The 21,113-nt window shown below is 36.1% G+C and overlaps 1 long non-coding RNA gene across 2 annotated transcripts in view; it reads left to right on the top strand.

Annotated features, from left to right (window-relative positions):
• The window catches only part of LOC142837383 (uncharacterized), a 149,294-nt gene that overhangs the window by 83,345 nt on the left and 44,836 nt on the right, over window positions 1-21,113 (top strand). For both annotated transcript variants that reach the window (XR_012908265.1, XR_012908266.1), the window contains exons 2-3: window positions 19,447-19,503; window positions 19,631-19,772. This is a non-coding gene — a long non-coding RNA (uncharacterized LOC142837383). The remainder of the gene's footprint in view (window positions 1-19,446; window positions 19,504-19,630; window positions 19,773-21,113) is intronic.

Raw genomic sequence — 21,113 nt, 5'->3', positions numbered from 1 at the left:
CCTTTAGAACCCGGAAGTGCAGCTTCTGTGGCTGAATAATTACAATCCTAATATTTGGTATCTAGTTTTTTGAATAAATAAATAAAAATTATTATTTAGAGGATGTTTTATTGATTTATATAGAGGATGTATATTGATGGCATGTAAGAAACAAAAATGTAAAGGCTACTACATGCAAAGGTAAATGTGCAAACACATATAAGCCTTAAAACAAGCAAACCCAAATAATAGCAATATAAATATATTTAATTTTATCTGAAATCAATTACTGAATTTATTTTTTATCATTAAGACACTTTGGGCTACTATAATACAGTTGGGTCTTTTTGGAAGAGGGTTTCAAATCTACAGTTTTTCTACAGCCCACCCATTCCTACTAAACTCTAGTCAACTTAAATATATTATGTATTATAATTCAACATGAGAAATTATAATTGTATATTATATTTGTATGTATTTTATACTATCATAACACATGCAACGTGTTTAATTATATTTGAATATATAAAAAAAACCACACATAAAAACAGTCAAAAAACGATCCAAAGAATCAGAAGCCAGATACATTGGCAGCACAGATTGACAATAACAAATGTTCAGAAAGGAAGGGAGGCTTCCATGTATATAAGTAGATTCAAGGCACAAGCAGCTGCTGCCTGGCCCAACCTGTCCCATTTCCACTTTTGTCAGCTGTTAACTGGAGGCAAAACCCAGGGTAAATTTCATTTTATCCCGTGTTCCCCTGTCATTTGCTTGGCTTCTTTCACAAAACACAGGGAGGAGGGAGCCACAGATGACTCATCAGCTCTGGATGAGATCACCAAATTAAATGCAATCGTGTGCTTTCCGGTCCTTGTTATGAGATCTCTCTGCTTATTGGTTCCTACATGGCATAAAAAGGACTGCACTGAGGAATTTTGCCAGTGGGGCTTTGACTAAAGTCCTGCTCAAAGCTGGATTTTAGTCAAAGCCTCACTGTAAAAAAACACCAGGGAAGAAAATGTGTCCCAGAGACCTGCAGGGTACAGAAGCAATAGGAAAAGCAAGGAATTTTTGAGATTCCCCATGCTTCTGCGAAGAGTCACCCGTTTCTGTGTGCAGTGCAGGAAATGTGCTTGAGTCTGAAGCCACTGCTTAAGCCGTAAAATCTGTCATTCCTAGGTGAGCCTTGGATTCTGTATTTTCTGAAATGAAGATTTGTTTAGAAAGTCTATACCTGACAACAACTGGGATTTACTCATCTTATGCACCGTTGGAGTCCCCTCTAAGATAATTACTGTGTTGGCAAATAGCCACAGGCACATGGGAATTGAAAATTTCAAGTGTAAGATTCCCCAATCAGTGTGCTATGGACTCTGACATGGCATTTCTGAATGTGATACCAGTAAGCGGCAATCGGCAGCACAGTATCACAATCAGCCATCGGCACGGAGAAATGGAAAATTTCAGGTAGATAGGCAGGATACAAACCCAAGAAGTCAGATATGTGATCACCTCCTAGTTAACTCACAATGATTTCCCTTTTTGATAATTGGATTCTGGTCCTAGGTAAACTACATTTTTTTTCCTGTCATCCACTTTCACTTTCATTTTTTTTTTCTGCCAGAGCAAACATTGAGATGGGAGGGAGAAAAGAGTCAGCAGCTCTGATGCAGATCTCCAAGGTTACCACAGGCTTTGTTCCTATTGGTGGAATTGAGATCATTCTCATCATTGTTCGGGGGAAAATTTGAATGCACACACTCCTTCAGTCAGAGGCAAGAAGAGCTAACAATATTGTCAGCATAGTGGGTCCTTCCTAGTCAGTCTCTGGCTATATGTCAGCTCTCAGCTACAAACGTTTATACCTGAAAGCAGAACGTACATTGGCCCAGACATGACAGATGGCACACTGCTCTTGACATCTATATGAGAAAAAGCCCTGGGAAATTAGCAGTCAAGTACTGGTATATTTCATGTATTAGAGTTCTGAGTCTCCTGTTATGGTCTGTGCATCATTTCCATTCCTGCCTCTGAAACCTCTCCTTCTCTTTAAATTGTGGTACCACTGTGTCAGTCCTGAAACAATGTAATATCTTCAAGGAAATAATTCACTTCAGGTTTGAGCATCTCACAGCGTAAGAGATGCCATGCCCTTTCCTCCTCTCACCAAGTTTCATTGCAAAAATGGGTATGGCATTGCAGGGTTTTTTTTTCATAAAAAGTTAGAATCATTTAAAATATTATATACTAATATATGAAAACATTACCATGTCTGTCACCAAAGACTCTAAAATTAGAATAAGATATAGAAGAGGAAACCTACTTCTTATGATCCTATTGCTTTTTAAGTTCTCACACACTCAAATTTGCTGTTTTGGTTAAAATAGTCTTTGTGTTTTTGCATATCACTGCTCTTGTACATGGTACTTCCACACTTTATGCCCATTCCTAATTTGGATATAAGACAGCATGAGCTTTTTTGAAATTTAGTGTTTATTGATGATGGCAGCGAGGGATTACATACTTCTCTTAAAAATAATTAACAGAATAGATTTCTTTGTTATTGTGTGTCTTGTTTTCATATGCTTTGACAAAGTTCAGATCTTATTTTGTACATTCATTTTAGACTCTAAATGGGTATGTCTGCTAGTAATGTTGAGACTTGAAAACATTGTTACTTTGGAATCAACAGCCTCCATTTGAATCTGTTTCAATATTTCTACCATCTTTAAAATATAAATGTACAAAGCTTTCAAGTTGTTTTAAAGGCATGAAACATCAAAATTGTACCACACCGCCTCTTATTTTTTATAGACAGATCTTCCCTGCACATCATTATGTTATTTTCCAACTAGTGCCAAAGAACATCTCTGATGAGGGTGAAATGATGCTCAGATATATGAGCATATCAATATTTCATTAGAGTCTGGAAAATAAAATATATTATTTTTATGTAACTCTGTCACCATTGTAGTCCTAGATTCCTAGCCATTAAGGGTGTTTGAGTTATGGCTTTCATCATAGAGTCTTAATAACAATAGTTACTTGATTTCTCTCCTGATTTTTTGGCCATTTGACAAAAATATTTCTGAAGACTTCCTACTATTCTCTTTTCAGCATGTAGCTAATGAGAGTTAAGATTTTGGGGCATGGTGATTTGAGGATTATCCTGCTATTATAGTACAAGTAGTCAATCCCATTTAAATTACAAATAATAGCAGATGTATTAACATTCTGTGATGATGAAAGTATGTAGAAGCTTCCAAAGCAGGTTCTTTGCATCATATTGGCAGTTGTAAGCATATTTTTGAAATGGTCTTTGGATCTCTAGTTTTATATTTATAGCAATGACTTGGGCCAATAAACAAATGAAATAACACACTACTTGGATCTGAGTGAGAAAAAGCTGATATCCCTCCATAATATAAGGAGTTCAGTTTTACAATCTCTCGCCTACTATACTATGAAGCATCTCGATTACTTTCCAATATTTATATAAGTTTATGTATGTGCACATGTATGAGACTGACTATGCATAATTATATTTATACATACATATTCACTTATGTGTATACTTCCTTAACATAGTTTAGCATTTCATACGTGAGTACTGTATTTATGTTATTTCATGCTCATTTCTGTTTCTGCCTTTAACACAATATATATACAAAAAGTATCAGAATAAATTTTACTACATATTAAAATTTGCCCTGGCCTGTGGATAAGTGAACAGACATTCTAGAGCGGTAGTGAGAATTGAATGCACAAGAGACACAAGAGATGGCGACCAGACAGTATTCTGATCAAGTCTTGTTTATTCATGAGAATAATCCAGGTAAATATAGGGAAAGGGAAAGAAGAAAATTCTCCTTGTGTCCATGGGTAACTAGGCAACTTATTGGCAACCTAACCATGCTCTAATGGTCAGGCGTGAAGTCCCTAACTCAACATGCAGAAAAGTCAAAATGTTCAGCACACGGGAACAATGGATCAATTACTACTTGCAGAGATATTATTTGATAGATCATAACAGAAGGAGAAGCCAAGCACAATGGGGTGTGGGCAAAACTGATTCAGAGAGCAGTAAGTCTCCCACAGGTTCCCCTTTTTATTTTTATTAATTTTTAGAAAGCCGAAAGTCACTTGAGGGGGCTGTCCTTGTATTAGATTGTGGGGAAGCTCCTGTAGTCCCACCCTTACTCATCATAGGAAGACTGAACTGCCTTTGGTTCTGTTCCTGTCTTAGGTGGCATGCTTAACATAGGTATACATCATCCCGTTACCCATTTCTTGGTAACCAGCCGATCACACCAAGTTTAAAGGCAATTTTCTGGGTACCTCATGTTTACCAGCTAAACATTGTCATATAATTTTTTACTGTTGGCCATGGCTAATTATGATAATGGACCTGTACAGTTTTCATTTTCCTGTATAGTTTACATGTTAATTGCCTCATACACCTGTTGTTTTATAAATGCCATCAACTTAAAAGAATAGATCCCAGTGAAAGGGAAATTAATAAGCCAAGCAAGGATGCTAACAAGGGAAGAAGGTAGGGGGCATATTGCTAATGCCTCCATGGCATTCATAAGGAGTGCAAAATAAAGCTTCTAGTAGGCTTTTGGGTATTTGCCAAATGAAAAAAAAATACAATGAATGAAAGCAAAATTATACAGGAGCAAAGCACTTCAGAAAACTATACCTGGTTATATGTGATGAACTGAGCTCAAAGGTCACTTCCTTATGTAGGTTACAGATTCTGACAGAACGTTTGAGAAATGGGCAGAGAAAGTATGTTTTCATCTATGCTTGATCTGCAAAGCAACCATTTCCCGACATTGTCTTATCTATCCCAGGAGGACCCTGTATTCTAAGGCTACTGTGGGTCCCCAGAACTTCCTTCTTTCCTATTTTTATTTGAAGCCAAAAGATGTTTTAACTATAAAATATGTAAATGTTTTACATTTGTTCAAATACAAAATTGATATATAACCAAGAACAAAAAAGCATAAAAATGATTACAATAAATATACAACTGGAGGTATGAAGAATACTTTGCAAAAACCCCCTCTGATCTAATCATATCAATTTGTCAGCAAAAATTTGTGCAATAGTGGATGCATCTGAATCAGGAAATGATTTAGCAAATGTAAATTCTATATTATTAATGAGAGATCGAGCAGAGACATTGCCCAAAGGTAAGCTTGAATAACCTTCTAAGCATGTAAAGAATCATTATAAGCAAAATCAGTAATGCAAAAGTGGTTGTATTCCAATCACAACACAAGGTAATTTGTTCTTGTAAAATAGATATTTCTTTCCCAACCATCCCACAGTTTTCTTCTGTGGAAACAAAAGTAGAACATCTTTCCAAAAGTAACATATTTACCATGTGATTATGGCACATATGATTTTTCCTAGCATTTGGGAGTCAGAAGCAGTTGGATCTCTGTAAGTTTGAGTCCAGCCTGGTCTATAAGAGCTAGTTCCAGGACAAGCTTCAAAGCTACATAAAATCTTTGTCTTGAAAAACATATCTAGCCGGGTGGTGGTGGCATATACCTTTAATCCCAGCACTTGGGAGGCAGAGGCAGGCTGACTGTGAGTTCGAGACCAGCGTGGTCTACAAGAGCTAGTTCCAGGACAGGCTCCAAAACCACAGAGAAACCCTGTCTCGAAAAAGCAAAAGAAAAAAAAAGAAAAGAAAAACATATCTATCTATATATCAATCTATATCTATCTAATTTACTTAGACTCAAATTTTGATGCCTTTAAAATATTTATTTATGTATAGTTTAGGAGCCTGCAAATGAAAGGTCTCTGTGCAGTCAAAAAATTCAAAATATCACAGTAATAAACATAATTCATACTCTTTGTGTATATTCTTCTTTTATGTGGTTTACTTTTTATGATATTACTTTATCATTTATTTTATTATCTTTACATCTTTAATATATGACAGTCTCTACTGTTTTATGTTATATTTACTGTCTCTAAAAAGACTTTGTTTTAATTTTAAAAGCTGTTTCATTATATACTTGCCTATATCAATTTTATTCTTAAGTCTATGTACATATTTAAACAAGTATGACCTGGCCAGAGGTATATTTTTAATGAATCTATCTTTATTGCAAATGTGCAAAGACTTTTTGACAGGAGTTTTTTTTTGTGTTTATCAGGTGTGAAAAGATCATCCCTGCTTTTTTACCTGTTTTATATATCCAGTCCAAGATGGAAAAGGTATGCTTACAACCTCTGCAATCAATGATAACTGCCCTATCTCTAGGGACATGCGAGGTTTATGTCAACATAAAGTAATTTGTAGCATGCTGCTTAAAACCCCAATTAAGTGCTCTGAAGTTGGACCTTCCAAAAGATCCACAGCCAGTTGTGCTTCCAGGATTAACCAGGAAGCTGTCTCTTTAGGAATTCATGATTTTACTCACTGTCAACAAGAAAAAATGCTTTTCTGAAAATTATGACTACTAAGAACGTGCAATTGACTCCTATATTTTGTGGGGGCTAAAATCCTTTTTAAAGCATTCTTAGGCTTTATGTTCATGCTCATTGTCAAACATTGGGCACCAGGATGAATGTGGAGACTCTGCTTTATGTTCCCATGCACCCAATCCCCAATAATCATATAGAATCTATAATCATTAGAACCTGTTAGGCTTCGGGATACACTTAGAGCTAAGTGTATATCTAGCTAGCTCTTACATCAAAAAATAATCAATTTCAATTATAGCCACATACTGTGGCTTGGTGCCATATTTCTGCTTTAGTAGCTACATGGTGTCTTCTTGATCCTGCCTATTCTTTCCCTATATCTCTGTTCAGATTTCCCGTCTGAATTCATCTCTACCAAAGGATAATGCAGGCTCTCTATTAACCAATGGAAATAAATTATACTCACTGCATACAGTGTAGAATCTCACACCAGGATATGAGCCAGCAACTCTGAAAGAGATCAATTTTACCATAGGATTTGCTCCCATTGATAGAATTGAGATAATTCTCTTTATTTTTTTTTATATTCAAAGCATAAATTGAATGCACACACTTGTCAATCACATACAAACAGAGCTAATACAGTCATCAGTAGAGTGAGGTCCTATCTCTATGGCTATGTCCCACTCCTCAGCGTCTCATGACTATAAGCAAAACCTGTATGTACACTGTCCCAGGAAAGGCAGACTGTTCCTGACATCTCTATGAGACAGATCCTATGGAAATTATAGAAGGAAGGTATTTAAAAACAATATGCACAAGAGTGTTTAAATAATGTAAACACATGCCATGTTTAGCACAAATATTACATATGCTGTTGCTTCCTCCTAAGGCCTTCAACACCTAGATTTTTGGTCTTGTTTTGCTTTGTTGTAATCATATTTTAATCATTGTCCTTTTCCTTAGTAGTCAGTTTTTGCTTTCTTCCATTTTTCTTTTTCTATGTTGTGTATAATCAGTTTGATTCCATTAATAATAAAGACCCCACCAGGGTGGGGAAAAAAAAGACCCCACCAAAAAAGCATCAAGATCTCTTCTGAAACCCAAGGACTGATTGTGTACAACTTTATCCTAAACTCCTGGCTGAAGATGCTTATATGATGTAACACATTTCCTATGCTCTTCCGGTAGACAGTGAGCATAGGCATAAAAAGTCAGATGCCTGCAACCAGGATGGTGAACATCTAACTGGGAAGTCCAGGGTAGTAGAGGGCAGATGTCTGAAAGAAAGAGACCATTTTTGGAAATTATAGTGCATGCGGAGAAGAATGTGAAGTTTTTGAATTCCATGTAGATTGAAGAAGATGAATATTTTTACAAATTAGTATAGATAATACATGGCAGAAAGTACTTTTCTTCTGAACAGAGTATATCCAAGACAGTTAACCAAATTAAACGTTTACTATTTTACAAACAAATTAGAGTATGGGATTCATGTGGACCTGTAATAGAAAAGAGCAATTTCAGTTACAATGTTTCTCCTTCAGTGGAGGCTGATTTTTTTTCTGGGAAAGACAAACTTTAACTAGGCTGCAGTGAAACTATAGCATTCGAAAGAGAATCGCCACTGCTTAGAATGCTGTCAGAGTCCTTTTGAGAGTGCCAGGTAAAGTTTCTGAGCAGGAACTTGTGAAAGCATGAAGAAGGAACATGCCCACAGTGACCGACACACAGACAAAACACCAAAGGTTCACAGATAGAAATTTTAATATAGTATACAAGTTTTCTTCAGCAATAAAAAGACGTCTGTCTTATTATTTTCACTGTGGCAATTATTAACCCTGCAGGGAAAAGATTCAGCCAAAGCTGACAACATATTACAAACAAACTTACTTCATTTTTTATGAACAAGAAAGTCATCATCCTTTAATGGATAATATAAACTTGTTGAAATCGATCTCTAACTTTTTGTGTAGCCTGAGAAACATATTTCTGCCATAATGTAAAACATTTTGCCATACCTCAGGCAAGATTTTCCAATGATATCTTTTAATTGAATTTTTTAAATTAACTCATGAAACACAGGTATAATATTGTTTTATTAAGAACAATCTTTTATATTTAAAACAATATTATAGGTATCTTTTGTTATGGAATAAAGAGAAGGCAATGCAAGCAGTAAATCTCTCATTAACTCTAATTAACACTTCTTAAATCTTATATCAATCTCCAATTTACAGATTTTATTGATAGGGATAGCATCTATTACTATCTTTTACCTGTAAAGCAGAAATAATAGCTAGCCACTGGTTACATGAGAGTCCAATACCTGAAGATTTTCAAATGTAGTCAGAAATGTTACCTTTCTTTCTAAATTGTCTCAAAGCAAACTTAAATACTGCAATAATATTATCATAGGCTTGTAATAGGGTTCCCTAAAATCAGAACATGTAGGATGAATCTATCCTAACCCCATTGCCTGTAGCTTCACAGTCTTTCTAAGTCACGCAACTCTTCCTCACATTCAGAGTTCTTAGTTTGTTAGTATGCTAGTTCACTCACTGTCAGGCCAGAGTTCGGCTACCATTAGCTCAGGTAAGCTGTTTCAGTGGGTATTCCCATCAGGACCTTGATCTCTTTGCATCTATTCTTACACTTTCCATTCTTCATCTGGACTTTAGCAGCTCAGCCATGGGATCAACTGTGGATCTCTGCATCTGCTTCCATAATTTACTGGATTTAGGTTCTATGATGACATTTAAGTTAGTCATCAATCTGACAACAAGGCAAAGGCTGTTCAAGTACTCCCTCCACTATTGTATAGGGTCTTATTTGGGGTCATCCTTGTAAATTCCTGGGAATTCCTCCAAGTCCATCTTGTAGATATTCCCCTAATGTTTCTGTCAATGACTATAGCTTTTCCCTCGCTCTCTGTCTCTTTTCATCCCCCATCTCAACAATCCCATTCCTTCAAGTTTTCTTTTCCTCTCTTTTCTTTCTTTTCCTTCGTTTCTGCATTCCCTTTCACCATACTGACATTGTCCAATTTTTGTCATGATATTTGTTTTTTTTTCCCCTCTCATGGTAATCAGTTTTTCCCTTAATGTTCCCATTATTACTTAGCTTCCCTGTGGTCATAGGGTATGTTTCCTATTCTTTGCTTTATAGTTGTTGTTCACCTATGATAGGATACTAACCATCCTCATCATCCTGGTTTGAGTTACCCCACTTAGGATAAATGTTTCTAGATTCTCATTTGCCTGCAAATTTCAAGATGTCTTTGATTTTACCCCTAGGTAGGAGTCCATTGTGTAAATGTGCCCATGTTTTTTACCTTTTTTTGGCGGGGGGTGGGGAATAGGCATGGATTTTCTTCCATGCTGTTCTTACTACATTATATGCTTAAGGATTATCGAGGAAGAACCCAGATATGTGGCCATTTCTTGATATTATTATCTAATGTTAAGAAAAGATAATTTAACATTGATTTTTACAGAGGACCATATCATATTTGGAGAGTAAGTAGAATACAATGACCTTTAGAGTGGTTAACAGTGTGGTCTGTGATTTATACTCATTATCTTAATTTTTATTGCCTTTATGTTTGCATTGAAATCTGAGACAGTCAGGTAGCAATCTCAGTCAGGAATATGCTCATTTGAAAATTTGCAAACCTGGAATTCATTTTTAGAATACTTGTTTTCTAAAGCAGGCATGCAGGTGTTATATGATTCCAAGATATTAAAGAAGTGTGGTAACAGGAGGTTTTCTGAGTATTCATGGCTACCTAGGCTAGAATGGCACGTTTCAGTCCCAGGAGGAAACCTATCTCAAATCCGCAAGTTTTAATAAATATCTGTATCAAATCATTATTTTATTAATATGTAAGCACTTTTGCCCTAATGGATTTCCAACAACTGGAATGAAATACATAATTCTTGTAGTATATACAGTGCTCAAAACACAGTATGCACAGACGAAGGAAAATGAACCCAAACCCTTATTAAAGAGGCTATTTATAGTATTTAGATAATTGACAAAGAAATTTGGAATTATTTTTAGCATATATTGCCATGTAGGGCACTCATATACCAATAGATGTTTTCTTATTGATGGACATACTACTTTCTTAAATATATTCTGTATATATTAAAGATAGAAAAATATATTTCAGATTTAATGGTTATTATGAAATTTTGAAATGAATTCTAGTATTTGGAATCTAGTGGATTTTTAAAACAAATACTTATAAATTTATATTAAGATAATATTTTAGGTATACATTAATTACATATGATAAGAAACATTATGAAAGTTGCTTCTTGCAAAGGTGGGAGGTGCAAATACTTATAAGAATTTTAAACAGACAAACATAAATGTTAAGAATAGAAAAATATTTAATTTTTTCCAGAAGTTAATTAATATAAATTCTTTTTTATCATTAAGACACAGTGGGATACTTTATTATAGTCGGGTCTATATTCAAGAGGGCTTGAAATCAACATTTTTTTTCTACAATTTACCCATCTACTTATACAAGACTCTAACAGACTTAAATATATTATGTATTGTAATTCATCTATATGAATAATTGTTATCATATATCATATTTAGATATAATACATATTACATGAATTATATATAACATAATTAGTTAAAATTAGACTGTATGCTTAAAAAACACACATAAAAGCAGACAAAAACAGATAACAAAGAATCAGAAGCCAGATGCACTTGACAGGGCATAGTCACAATAAATAAACATAGATAGGAATGGAGGCTTTCATGTATACAGCTAACATCTAGGCAAAAGCATTTGAAAGTTTGCTGTGCAACCAGTCATAATTAGACAGGTTTGTCTGTTGTTAACTGGAGGCAAAACAAAAAGTGAATTACTTTTCATCCTGGGTTCTCCTTTAAATGGCTCTGCATCTTTTTATAACACACAGGGAGGAGGAAGACACAGATGACACATCAGCTCTGAATGAGATCACGATGTAAAATGCAGTCCTGTGCTTTCTGGTCCTTGGTTTGAGATCTCTCTCTCTCTTTATTGGTTCCTAGATGGAATAAAAAGGTCTGCACTGAGGGATTTTACCAGCCAGGATCCTGGCTAAAGTTCAGATTTTAGCTGGAATTTAGTCAGGAGATTGACTATAAACAAACCCAGAGAAGATTTTCTGTTACAGAGACCTACCAGAGACAGAAGCAATAGAAACCTAGAAAAAGCAAGGAATTTCTGAGATTCCCCCATGTTCCTGCTAAAAGTCAACTGTTCCTGTTTGTAGTGCATGAAGTGTGCATTAGTCTCTGAAGTCACTGCTGCAGCCTTGATATCTATGATTCCTTGGTTTGTTTTTGATTCTGCATTTTCTGTAATCAAATTTTACTTTAGGAATCAATACCTGACAGAAACCAGGAATGCACTGATCTTATGCACCATTAGAGGACCCATTATGATAATTTCTATGTTGGAGAATAGCTACAGGCATCTCAGATTCTGAAAATTTCAAGTGGCAGATTCCACAATCATTGTGTTTAGGGAATACAATGCGGCATTTCTGAAGGTGATACCAGTAAGCTGCAATTGGGCAGTGAAGAATAAGAATCAGCCATCCGCAGGCAGAAATAAAGGATTTCTGGTAGATAGGCAGGATACAGACCCAAGAAGTGGGATATATAATCATCTCCTAGTTATCTCGCAAGGCTTTCCTCTTTTGATAATTACATTCTGGTCTGAGGTAAACTGCATTTTTTTGTCATCTACTTTCACTTTGATATTTTTCTGCCGGACCACACATTGAAATGGGAGGGAGAAATGAGTCAGCAGCTCTGATGGAGATCTCCAAAGGGACCACAGGATTTGTTCCTATTGGTGGAATTAAGATTTTTCTCCTCATTGGTTCATATTCCAGGAACAAATTGAAAGCACACTTTCAGCATACCAGGTCTTTACTAGCATGCTCTGGCTATATTCCATTTCTCAGCTGCTCATCTATAACCAAAACTCGATTGAATAGCACTAAGTAGCAGTCAATGTTGATATATTACATAGCAGCTATTAGGCATGTGTCACTGTCACCAGAGATGGTTCCCTTGGATGTCACAAGTATGGATTCTGGATGTGTGGGGGAATGAGGTGTGAGAAGAAATATAGACATTACTTGGGTCACTTGGAACTATAGTATTCAATAAGCAGATGATTAAGAAAGACTCAAATATTTTCTGGATCTTGATACTGGCATAGAAACTTCATAGCTTTCCTACAATCACTTGGAAAAATATATTTATACAGCTGGGAATTTGGGGGAAGATGTAATTAACTAATTGTAATGCAGAAACTGTCTATAAATGTGGTCATGCTAGGTTGAAGAGATAAGAGAAAGCCACCACGAAAAGGAAGTTGTGAATCTGAGTTACTAAAAAACAATGGTGACAGATTTAAATGGATCATTAGTCATTGCAGAAAAAGTCGTGGAAGAAAGACAGCATTTGTGTGGATGCTCTTGTGGCAGGACTTAAAGACAGCAAGGAAGTTCATAGAAGGTATCCATCATAAAGGAATCTAGGGGAAGACAAGTTTATGCCTTGTATGGGTAAATATCTATTCGAACTTTTCACTATACTGCCAAATTTAACATGAACAGCCTAGCAATAACCACATCATTATTCCATTGTATGAAACAACCAAGAGATGAAGAGCTGAAGTTTTGTACAAGTGGGACCTAGGTAGAAAACAGGGAGATATTCAAGAATTAGAGGCTTAAAGTCATCCCTGGTGTGGATTGGGTGTCTTTTTTAAATTTTTCTTTTTATTTATTTATTCGTTTATTTATTTATTAAAAAGTTCCACCTCCTCACATCTTCCCATTTCCTTCCTACTCCCTCTACTACCCCTCCCCCTTCCTCTCCAGTCCTAAGAGAAGTCAGAGGGCCTTGCCCCATGGGAAGTTTAAGGCTCCCCCCCCCTCCATCCAGGTCTAGGAAGATGTGCATCCAAACAGACTGGTCTCCCAAAAAGACAGTACACGCAGTAAAATCAAAACCCGGTATCATTATCATTGGATTCTCAGTCAGCCCTCATTATCAGCCACATTCAGAAAGTCTGGTTTGATCACATGGTTATTCAGACCCAGTCCAGCTGGTCTTGGTGAGCTCCCAGTAGATCAGTTCCACCGTGCCGTGAGTGGATGCACACCTCGAGGTCCTGAATTCATTACCTATGTTCTCCCTCCTTCTGCTCTTCATCTGGGCCTTCGGAGCTTAGTCCTGTGCTCCAAGGTGGGTCTCTGACTCTATCTCCATCCATCACCAGATGAAGGTTCTATGGTGATACTCAAGATATTCACCTGTGTGGCTATGCAATAAGGTCAGTTCAGGAACTCTCTCCTCTGCTGCCCAAGAACCTAGCTGGGGAAATTCCGTTGGACACCTGAGAACCCCTCTAGAGCCAAGTCTCTTGCCAACCATAAAATGGCTCCCTTAGTTAAGATACCTGCTTCCCTGGTCCCATATCCTCCCTTCTTCCATCTCAACCACTTTGGAAATCAGTGTGGTGATTTCTCATAAAACTAGGAGTCAAACTACCTCAGGTTCCCGCAATTCCATTCTTAGGAATATATCCAAGAGATGCGCAATCATATTACAAAAGCAGTTGTTCAGCTATGTTCATAGAAGCACTGTTTGTAATAGCCAGAAACTGGAAATAACCTAGGTGCCTCTCAATAGAAGAATGGATAAAGAGGTGTGGCACATATACACTTTAGAGTTATACTCAGCAATAAAAAGCAATTACATCTTGAATTTTGAGTGCAAATGGATGGAAATAAAAAACATTTTACTGAGTGAGGTAAACCAGACCCAAAAATGAATATGGTATGTACTCACTCATAAGTGGATTCTAGTCATAGACAAAGGACATTAAGCCTATAATTTGTGATCTTAGAGAAGCTAAGTAAGAAGGTGAACCCAAAGAAAAACATTTATTTATCCCCCTGTATATTGAAAGTAGATAAGATTGTCTGAAAAATATTGGGAGCACAGGGGTGGAGGTGGGTTAGGGGAAAGGGGAGATGGGGAGAGAGAATGTATTGGGTATCTTATAGGTAGAGAGGGTAGTAATTTTTCATGTCTAAATTTATGGCATAGCTGCAGGCATTCTCAGGGTCTCTATATTAAGATAACAATTATTTCTAAGATTTACGAAAGCCAAACTCCATCAAAAAACTAGATGTAAGCTGAGGGATCCAAGCCTGATGCACAAATGTACTTAAAGAAAGAAGAGAGCAGCCAGATCCAAATCTATCAATTCATGTGTTGGTGAGAAAAATAAGGAGTTCCTTTTATGAGATCTAGGTGATGGATGTTGTTAGAATCAGGGAAAACTACTTTGAATTTTGCATATCCTATCAAATTGGAGGATGATATTTTCATTTGTATATAACACATGTCAGAGATATTACTGTTGACAATACATCAGAACTGCACATCCTCCAGAAGATCATGCCTTTATAATACTTAGTTTGTAATTATCTTTGAATATTCTGACACTTTCTCAGAACAAGTGATAATGAAATTCACAAATCTTCACTATCTTTTGTATCACTGCAGGCCTATTTTTATTTTTTTTTAAATTTTATATTTTTTATATGCATTGGTGTTTTACCATGAGAGACCTTTTCTTCACATCGCTTGGTTACTTCCCATCTAGTTTCAGAAGTAATATTTCTGGTGAGTTTCTGCTGATACACAAATATATAGGTATGAGAATATATGATTAGGAATCAGATTATTTCAATAATATTCTAATAGAAAGAAAAAATTCTGTATGGTTTTGTAATCATTTTTGTCTCAGTTTCTATTCTATTAAAGATGTGTGGTATTCTTTCCAAACCATGCTCTTAATCATAAACCTCATAGTTACTTCATTTCACCCATGAAAAAATATCTAAAGATTCTTTTGGGTGCTCACTTTTGTGCCATGTTGCACATGAGAGGGAGAAATTTTGTTCCTTCTAAATGAAGCCATATCACTCAGGTTCAATTTCAGTCATATCTCATGAATTCAATTCCTCTGAAGCTTCTAATAGCAAAAGAGGGATTTTTGTGCTAAGAGAACATAATTGTGTAGGAACATCAAAATTAGATGCTTTGCCTCCCATTGGAAGGTGGAAATATATTTTTGAAATGCTCTTTTAGCTTGAGTGTATAATTATCAGATTGCCCTTGCCCAAGAAGAACATCTGATAAAAATATATTGACACTTTTTAAAAAATATTCTCCTATTCTTTCATAATAAAGGGGGTTAACTTTTCATAATTTCTCACCAATTTTACTATAAAATTTTCAGTTCCATTTAAATATTTATATAAGTTTATGTATGGCATATATACGTGGTTCTTATAATTTTTTATTTATTAATGGGTACAATTGCTTTATATAGTTTACAATTTGATGTGTAAGTGCTGTATTTATATTACTTCACAGTTCTTCCTGCTACTTGCAATAAAATATCAGCATTAGAAAATGTGAAAATAAATATTAATAGGTAAGTTATTTTACATTCTTGTGCATATGCAAATGTATATACAACTATCACAAACTGTGATGGAGGAAGGTCATTGGCTAATAAAGGAACTGCCTTGGCCCGTTTTATTGGTTAGGACATAGGTAGGTGGAGTAAACAGAACAGAACGCTGGGAGGAAGAGGAAGTGAGCTCAGACTCCACAGCTCTCCTCTCCGGAGCGGACGCCTCAGTGAGACGCCATGCTCCCCGCTCCAGGGAAGATGCACGCAATGAAGCTCTGACCCAGGATGGACTTAGGCTAGAATCTTCCCGGTAAGTGCACCTAGCTGTGCTACATAGAATATTTGAAATGGGCTAGTCCAGGTGTGAGAATTAGCCTAGAAGAGGCTAGATAGAAATGGGCCAAGCAGTGATTAAAATAATACAGTGTCCGTGTAATTATTTCTGGGCATAAGCTAACCGAGCAGGTGGCCGGAGTGCTGGGAACGCAGCCCCGCCATTCTTATTACTACAAAACTGTATAAAGAATGGGGTGATTATATGTAATTTTATATAATGTAATTTTATATATAATTTTTATATGTGATTTTAGCTTCATCCTGAAGTTTAAACTATCAATATTATTGTACAGTAAAAGCAGATCTTTTCTGTTTTCACATGAAATCTTTGTCCATAGCTTTTATACAATTTGTGTGAATTTGAGAGGTTTTCCCATCTTCGTAGGCATTACAATTTCTGATGTCATTGTGCTTACACTATTTTTGATTTTAGTTGCTTTTGTTTACTTTTTTGTTGGAGTTCTTATTTTTTAAACTTATTTTTTTTTCTATTTATTATGCTCTCGTGAAGTGATAGGTGTTGTATGCTGCGAGTTGGTTTTATTGCCATTGGATAATTAAGCAGATGCATTCAACCAATGCCTTTACATTGTAAAGCCAGGCTGAAAGAAAGAAATAGCGAGAGTAGACAGGTTCTGGGAGAAGCCATGCAGCTACTGCCAGAGGCAGATGCCTCCAGTGGTGCCTGCTGAAACTTTGCCAGTAGGTTATGTAGTAATGAACAGATGTGTGAATATGTGTTAGTCTATGATAAAAGAGCTGGCTACAACACACTAAATAGAAGAAACTAGCCAAAAAGTACTGCAAATAATATAGTTTATTAGTTACAATTTCAAGTCAGGGCAGTTATGAAATGAACCAGCAGTGTGGCCAACTATATCCACGTAAAATCTGAGAAAGCTTACAAAGGAATGTCAGACACAAAAGGACAGAGTTAAGCATGGCTTTTTGTAGTATTTTCTTAGGAGGGCTCTGTTTGCTAATAGAAAGCAGAGGCATTATTTTTTTTTTCAGAGAAGGCTTCCTGGCTCAGTGCTAGCAACAAAAAATTCAAAACTGTTAAGAAATCTCCCTGGTTCATGACATATGCAGGATTAACAATGGTTCTTTCTGGTGGTCTGGTTGCAGAGCATTTAACTGTGGTTTGTGAGCAGAGTGCTACAAGTTATTTAATGGCAATACAGACCTGGTGATACCCAAGCCTGGAACTAGGTCTGAGAGAAACGCTCTTAGAGGCAGCAAACACGACTTCAACATGATGGACTGAGTGGAACTGACAGTCATGATGACAGAGTTGGTCCTAGCCATGCCTGCTTAACATTTGAAAAATGCTTCTGGTCAGAAAATAGTTATAGCTATAAAAGAAACAACTGGTTGAAAAAATAAACAAGTCTTTAAATAGACAAAGTATAGATAGTCATAGATTAAACAAGTAAAGAAAAATAAGTCATGTAAATATAGAAAATACACAGAGAGAGGCTGGATTATGTACATTATTGTGTTTTCTTTTATTTTTGACTGTTGTTGCATAGAAAGTGGACCCTTTTGTTCCATCCCAGCCAGCCGTCTAGCTTTCACCTGAAATAATCACACAGAAATTGTATTCATTTAAACACTGCCTGTCCCATTAGCTCTAACTTCTTATTGGCTAACTCTTACATATTAGTTTAACCCATTTCTACTAAATCCGTATATCGCCACATGACTGTGACTTAACAGCAAGATTCTAACCAGCATTGTCTCAGGCAGGAGATCCATGGCATCTCTCACTCTTCCCCTTTTCTCAGAATACAGTTCTGTCTACTCCCTGCCTACCTAAGTTCTCTTCTATCATCTGGGCCAAGGCATTTTCTTTATTCATTACCAATGAAAGCAACACACAAACAGAAAAAAACTCCCACACCAGAATGTAAATGAGTTAAGTACAGAGGGACATTTCATAGAATGTGGTACTTATCTAAACCAGCATACATGTTTTAAAGATATCTTGACTTCAATATTTGGTTCAAGTTGTATATTATATTTGTATATAATTCATTCTATCATATTATATGGAATATTTAGTTATAATTTGACTGGATAAAAACTACACATATAAACAGGTGAAAACCAATCACAAAAAATAAGAAGAAAGATGCATTGGCAGCCCAGAGTCATAATCAAAAATCTCCAGACAGGAATGAAGGCTTCCAAATATATATGTAGATCTGAGGCAAAAGCAGCTGCTGGCTCGCTCAACCTGTCACATTGCCAGGCTTGTAGGCTGTTAACTGGAAGTAAAATGCAGCGTTGAGTACATTTTATCCTGTGTTCCCCTGTCATTTGCTCTGCTTCACAACACACAGGGAGGAGGGAGAAACAGATGACTCATCAGCTCTGGATGAGATCACCTTGTTAAATGCAGTCCTGTGCTTTACTGTCCCCGGTTTGAGATCTCTCTTCTCATTGGCTCCTAGATTGCATAAAAAGGACTGCACTGAAGGATTTTGCCAGTGGGGCTTTGACTAAAGTCCTGCTCAAAGCTGGACTTTAGTCAAAGCCTCACTGTAAACCACACCAGAGAAAAAAATATGTCCCAGAGACCTGCAAGATACAGAAGCAATAGGAAAAGCAAGGAATTAGTGAGAAGAGTCACCCGTTTCTGTTTGCAGTGCAGGAAATGTGCTCAGTCTGAAGCCACTGATTTAGCCGTAAAATTTTTGATTCCTAGGTTAGCCTTAGGTTCTGTATTTTCTGAAATGAATATTTTCTTAAAAAGTCTATACCTGACAACAACCGAGTTGTACTGATCTTATGAGTCTTTAGAGGCCACTCTAAGATAATTGCTATGTCGGCAAATAGCCTCCGGTACCTGGAAATGTGAAAATTTCAAGTGTCTGGTTCCCCCATCTGTATGCTTAGGGTCTCTGACATGATATTTCTGAATGTGATACCAGGAAGCTGCAATCGGCAGCACAGAATCACAATCAGCTATCAGCAGGGAAAAATGGAAATTTTCAGGTAGTATACAGACACAAGAATTCAGATATATGATCACATCCTAGTTAACTCTCAATGATTTCGCCTTTTTGATAATTCAATTCTGGTCCTAGGTAAATAACATTTTTTCCTGTCATTCACTTTACTTTCATTTTTTTTTTTTTTGTCAGGGGAAACATTGAGGTTGGGGGAGAAATGAGTCAGCAGCTCTGATGGAGATCTCCAAGGTAACCACAGGCTTTGTTCTTATTGGTGGAATTGAGATCACACTCCTCATTGTTCATGGAAAAATTTGAATGCACACACTCCTTCAGTCCGCGGCAAGGAGAGCTAATAATATTGTCAGCTTAGCAGGTCCTTCCCATACAGCCTGTGGGAATATGCGAGCTCTCATCTACAAATGTTTATACCTGAAATTGGAACATACATTGGCTCAGATCCCGCAGACTGCTCCTGACATCTTTATGTGAAAAAGCCGAGGGAAATTAGCAGTCAGGTAATGGTTTATTCCACCTATTACATTTCTGAGTCACCTGTTATGGTCTGTGTATCATGTCCATCCTTATTTCTGAAAATTTTCTCTCTTTAAACTTGTGGTACCACTGTCTCTCTCTCGAAACACTGCAGTATCTGGAAGGAAATAATTCACTTCAGGTTTCAGTATCTGACAGCGTCAAGAAGATTCATGCCCTTTATTCTATTTACCGAATTTCATTGTGAAAATTGGTATGGCATTGCAGGATTTTTCTTTATAAAAACTTAGGCTAATTGAAAATATTATGTAGTAATATATGAATGCACTTCCGTATCTGTCACAAAACACTCTGAATTTAGAATAAGGTATAATATATAAAACATACTTCTTACCATCCTATTGTGTTTTAGGTTCTCACACGCTCAAATTTACTGTTTTGGTCGAAATAGTCTTTGTATTTTCTCATATAAATACTCGTGTACATGATACTTTAATACTGTATGCCAATTCCTAATTAGGAAATCAGACAGTCTGAGCTTTTATGGAAATTAAGTGTTTATTGATGATGACAGCTAGATATTAAATATTTCCCTTGAAAATAATTAACACAATAGATTTCTTGGTTATTGTGTGTCTTGTTGTTGTATGCTTTGAACAAGTGCATATCTTAACATGTATCTTCCATAGCTAACTATAAATGCTATCTGCTAGTAATATTGAGACTGGAAAACATTGGTACTTTAGAGTCAAGACCCTCCATTTGAATTGTATTTATGCCATCTTTAAAAAATAAGTGTATGAAGCTTTCAAGTAGCTTTAAAAACATGAAACATCAAAACATACTAACACACAGCCTGTTATTTTCTACGGAAATGTCTTCCCTGCACATGTTATTTTCCTAATAGTGCCAAAGAACATCTCTGATGAGGGTCAAATTATGCTCAAATATATGAACATATCTATATTTCATTAGACTATGGAAGAATAAAATATATTATATTTATGAAAGTCTGTCACCATTGTAGTCATAGATTCCTAGCCATTAAGGCTATTTGAGTTATGCCTTCCATCATATAGTTTTAGTAAAAATATTTACTTGATGTCTGTCTTGATTTTTTGGCTATTATGAAAAAAAAAACCTTTGAGGACTTCTTACTATTTTCTGTTTGGCATGTAGCTAATGAGAGGATTAATCTGCAATCATAGCAAAAGTAGTCAACCCCACTTAAATTACTCAGAAAAGGAGATGTACTAACATTCTATAATGATGAAAGTATGTAGGAACTTGCAAAGCAGGTTCTTTCCACTGTATTGGCATTGTAAGCATATTTTTGAAATGGTCTGTGAATGTCTAGTTTTGCA

The sequence above is a fragment of the Microtus pennsylvanicus genome, chromosome 18 (genome assembly GCF_037038515.1).
Source record: "Microtus pennsylvanicus isolate mMicPen1 chromosome 18, mMicPen1.hap1, whole genome shotgun sequence".
NCBI lineage: Eukaryota > Metazoa > Chordata > Mammalia > Rodentia > Cricetidae > Microtus > Microtus pennsylvanicus.
Note: the sequence above shows the minus strand (reverse complement) of the source record. Positions and strands in the feature narration are given on the sequence as shown.